This window comes from Monodelphis domestica, chromosome 6, assembly GCF_027887165.1.
Source record: "Monodelphis domestica isolate mMonDom1 chromosome 6, mMonDom1.pri, whole genome shotgun sequence".
NCBI classification, from domain to species: Eukaryota; Metazoa; Chordata; class Mammalia; order Didelphimorphia; family Didelphidae; genus Monodelphis; species Monodelphis domestica.
The window spans coordinates 168,675,043-168,680,399 of NC_077232.1; the positions used below are offsets into that span (position 1 = coordinate 168,675,043).

Below are 5,357 nucleotides of genomic sequence, written 5' to 3' on the forward strand. Positions count from 1 at the left end.
TTTATTGTAGTATGGTTTTAAAAGAGATGCTTTTAATATTTCTACTTTTCTACATTCAACTAAAAGGGTTTTTTTTTTAATTTGAATTAATTTATTTAGTCAATTTAGAACATTATTCCTTGGTTACAATAATCACACAATTTCCCTCCCTCCCCTTTACCCACCCTTCCTGCAGCCAACGCACAATTTCATTGGATGTTACTTGTGTCCTTGATCAGAACCTGTTTCCATACTGTTGATATTTGCATTAGGATGTTCATTTAGAGTCTACCTCCCCAGCCATTTCCCCTCTACCCATGTTTTCAGGCAGTTGTTTTTCTTCTGTGTTTCTACTCCCAAAATTTTTCCTCTGGATGTGGATTGTGGTTTTTCTCATAGGTTCCTCCAAGTTGTTCAGGATCACTGCATTGCCACTAATGGAGAAGTCCATTGCATTTGATTGTACCACAGTGTATCAGTCTTTGTGTATAATGTTTTCCTGGTTCTGCTCCTCTCACTCTGCATCAATCTGTAGTGGTTGTTCCAGTTCCCATGGAATTCCCCCACTTTATTATTCCTTTGAGCACAATAGTATTCCATCACCAACATATACCACAATTTGTTTAGCCATTCCCCAATTAAAGAGCATCCCCTCATTTTCAAATTTTTTGCCGCTAGGACTCTTTAAGTAGACCATCATATTATATGCAAAGAGTGATAGCTTGATCTTGGCATTGCCTATTTTAATACCTTCAATTTCCTTTTCTTTTCTAATCTCTACAGCTAGTGTTTCTAGTACAATGTTAAATAATAGACGTGATAATGAGCATCCTTGTTTCACTCCTGATCTTATTGGGAAGGCTTTTAGTTTATCCATTGCAGATGATGTTTTCTGATGGTTTTAGATATATAATGTTTATTATTTTTAGGAAAGGCCCTTCTATACTTTCTAGAGTTTTCAATAGGAATGGGTGTTATATTTTATCAAAGGCTTTTTCTGCATCTATTGAGATAATCATGTGATTTTTGTCAGTTTGTTTGTTAATATGGTCAATTATGTGGATGGTTATCCTAATATTGGGATTAGTTGTTCTTTGAATGTTTGATAGAATTCATTTGTGAATCCATTTGGACATGGGGATTTTTTCTTAGGGAGTTCTTTAATGACTTGTTCAATTTCTTTTTCTGATATGGGGTTGTTTAGGTAATCTATTTCAAATAAAAGGTTTTTATGTTCTGTTATGAGGTCAATTTTTGTGAAAGTGCCATTTACTATTGAAAAAAAGGTGTCCTCTTTTCTTTCCCATTTAGTTTTCTCCAAAGGTCTACTAAACCCAACTTTTCTAACATTCTATTTACCCTCTTAAATTTTTTTTGTTTATTTTTACTTGGATTTATCTGCTTCTGAAAGGGGACGATTGAGATCCTTCACTAGTAATGTTTTGCTCTCTATTTCATCCTGTATCTTCTTTAGGAATCTGGATGCTATTTCATTTTCTGTATAGGTGTTTAATGTCAATATTCATTATCTATAGTGCTATTTACCAAGATGCCACTTCCCTATGTTATTTTTTTCTTTTGTTTTTTTTTCTGAGATTCTGATTGCTATCATTCCTTTCTTTTATTTAACTTTAGCTGAGGCATAGTAGATTCTACTTCAGATCCTACATCGGCATTTTCTTACTTTAAAGTGTTTTTTTTTATTCTAAGTAGAAAATTATGGGATTCTAGTTTTTAATCCACTCTGCTATCCATCTCTACTTAAAGGGTGAATCCATCCTATTTACAGTCAGTTATCTAATTTTGTGTTTCCCTTCATTTTCTTTTTCTCCCCTTTTTTCCTGTCTCTTTCTTTTTATCCTTTCTCTGTTTACAGATATTTTGTTTTATTTTTACCACTACCTTCCTCAATTTTCCCTCCTTTTTTGTCCATCCCCCTTCTTTTATTCCTCTATCCTTCTGCTTATGTAGAGGTTAATGTAGGCCTTTATAGATGACTGATTGTGGGTGTCTGCTACCACAGGACACTTTAAACTAATTCCAATGAATGTAAGGATCAAGCATAGATTGCCACTCCCCCATCATTTCATCCACTGTATTAATTCTTATATGCCTTTTCACAAGAAATAGTTTAATGCCTTCTGTCTCTCCTTTTATCTTCTCTTCATGTGTCCTTCTTTCTAGTCCCTTGTTTTTTCTTTAATATCAGCCCATCCTATTTGCCTCCCTCTACTTCCTTCCTTTGTTCTATTTTACTCCTTGTAAAAAGTTAAGTATCTTAAGTACTTTTAGTATCTGGCATACTTTAAGTACCTTAAGTATCTCAAGCATTGTAGATATCTTAAGTATTTCAATTATTGTTTTCACTTTACCTTTTTATGTTTCTCTTGAGTGTCAGATTTGATTATCAAATTTCCTTTTGAGCTCTGTTTTTTTGGTATGGAAATTCTGAAATTCCTTTATTTTTTAATGTCAATTTTTTCCCCTTATAGGATTATGTTCCAATTTTGTTGGATATATAATTTTGGACAATAGTCCTAGATCTTTTGCCTTTCCAAGTATCATAGTCCATATCTTCAGGTCTGTTAATATAGAAACTACTAGGTCCTGTGTAATCCTGATTAAGACTCCATGCTATTTGAATTGTTTCCTTCTGGATGCTTGTAGTACTTTTTGCCTGGCCTAAGGGTTTTGGAACTTGACTATAATTGTCCTGAGTTATTTTATTTTAGGTCTCTTTTCTAAGGTGATCAGTGAATTCTCTCAGTTTCTATTTTTCCCTCTTATTCAAGGATATCAGGTTAGTTTTCCCTGGTAATTTCTTTTAATTATAGGAATGAAATAAGATATGCATATATACATATGTAAAGGGTATTTTTGAGCCACATATTCTTTATTTTAATAAAGCATATTCACATAGGTTGGGTTTTTGAATCACAGACATAACTGAGGAAAGTCTCTAAGCCCAAAGAGTTAACATGAATAATACTATTAATGCTGGCATGAATGCATGCTTCTTAAAGTAACCTCTAGAAATCAAATACAGAGGCACACTGTTCACTCCAATCTAAGGCAGACCACAGAAGTAGAATTCTCAATGAAAACCATGCAATTGATATGTATCCCCTTATCCCTAGAATGTAGAGATCATAACAGGTGGATGAAATAGCTTACTTCTTGACAGTTAAGTCCATAATTTAACATTAAGTCCCAAAGTTAACACTTAGGCTGATGGCATTCTACACAAAAGTTATTCCACTGAAGAACATAGGACGGTGTCAGAGCATCAAAAAGGAGGAACATTGATAATTGGTTTCTTGATTTTTAGACAATTTTCTAGCTCATTGATACAGCAAATGGAATGGATCCAACCTCATCTGAGGCTTAGTCCAAAAATTCCAAGTTGTTATTAGTTCCAAACAAGGCCACACAGATTTCTGGCATTATCTGTTGGACTATAAGATCCAATTTACTCTCTAGGGTATTAGAAACTTTTATTTTACCACTTCCATTATAGATCTCAACACATCCAGATATCTCTATGGGCAGGAATCTGATCAACTTGAACATTAAGATCTCTTTTGGCTGCAAGTTTGCACACAGGGATTGCTTTTTTGCCATGACCAGAGGGAGATCATCTTTCTTGCAACAGATAATCATTTGGGGCTCCAGTAATTGGTACAAACCCTGAAAGACAAGACCATCCAAAAGCATCTGGTACTAGGGTGTATCTTTCACAATACTGGGGAGTTTCTCTTTTGCTTCCTTTATTAAGTCTGAGATAAGGTCATCCCTGACTTTGAGGACTCTCAGTGTTGCCTGATTCATCAAGTTGGACATCTGAATTTTCTTCTGCTGCTCAATGTGTTTCTCCTTTTTCTCATAATACTCAATTATCTTCAGTCTCTGTGTTTGTACAAGATGACCCTTCTCAATGTTGAATTCTTCTTCTGCCTTTGGATCTATTTCTTTGGCCTTCTCATTTGCTTCCTGTTCAATGACAGCCATCATGTGTTTGATCTGCTTTTGGACATCAGCATCACTGAGGGCCATGGTGACAGCAGAAACTCCTACATAGAGGTGACAACCTCTGAGGATGGCAGAGGAAGAAGTGATGCAAGATGCCAAGCACTCTGGTTTTTCTTTATATATAAAGTTTTGATAAGGTAAAGAATCTTAAAGTTGTCTCTGAGGTTCCAGAGTGGCTGAGGTAGAAGGCTTAGAATTTTGAAGGGGGGAAGAGGAGAAAGAGTTCTAAGTCAGTTAGTCTCCAACTTCTGTGGAGCCTAACAGGAGAGAAAGAGAAACCCTGGGAATATATTGAGGGTTTGTTCTTTCCTCACTGTGGAAAACCATCTGGAAGACCAAAATATCTGTTGCTGTGAAAACTGTTGTGTGAAAGAAGACCAGAAGATCTTCTCCCCTGAACTCTGAGTTTTACCTCAGAGCTACACTCTACTCAGGGAACCTTTGAGACATTTTGGCTCACTGACTTTTCCTACTTGGAGACACCCTTAATATTGTGAAAATTAGATTTAGCTACCTCCTCATTGTAACAATGAAGGTACTTGGCTCTTCCTTTATTCAGAAGATTGAATCATAATCCACAATCTATTTTTAGATTTTAATCCCCAAAAGGTGGTAACTCAGTATTTGAAGTATATCTACCCAATTTAACTACAAAAAGGTGTTAACTAACTACAAAAGGTGAACTGGCCAAAAAAAAGGTGTTAAGTAACCAAAAAAAGGTATAATCTAACCAAAGAAAGTGTGAACTAAAGTTAGTCCTAGAGAAAAGAGTCTGTTGTGATTAGTAGATGTGAAATTTAGGGGAGGTGACACAAGAGAAAAAGATCTTTAAAAAGAGGACCAGAGTCCAGAAGAAGGGATATTCGATTCAATTTGAGTTATATTGAAGAACTCTCTCTCGGAGGAGAGACTGGAAGACTCAGACTTGGTTGTGGAACTGGACCCCTGGAGGAGCCCGTGCAGGAGACCTCAGACTGCTTTCCTTTTAGACAGTCACCATTGGTAAGTGAAAGGCTGACTTAGTAACCCTGCCTTTCTTAGAGGTTGTAAACCTCCAAGAAAGGGCCATGGTCTTGAAACTTTTCCCTAATTAGGGCCTTAGATTTTCTTTCTGGCTCAGAGGAAAACAGTTCTCTCTCTCTCTCTCTCTCTCTCTCTCTCTCTCTCTCTCTCTCTCTCTCTCTCTCTCTCTCTCTCTCTCTCTCTCTCTTTCTCTCTCTCTCCTTAATATCTTCCCTCTATTGTAAATAAACTACCATAAATTTCATTTACCTTAGTAATTTATTTTGAGATTTAGAAATTCAATCCTTGGCCACCACCTATTAAAAGTTCAGAGTCCAACCACAAAA

General features: G+C 35.9%; 1 pseudogene; it reads right to left on the reverse strand.

Moving 5' to 3' along the window:
* Positions 1 to 248: 248 nt before the first annotated feature.
* LOC130455064 (V-type proton ATPase subunit E 1-like) lies at positions 249 to 4,244 on the reverse strand (annotated as a pseudogene).
* Positions 4,245 to 5,357: the final 1,113 nt, after the last annotated feature.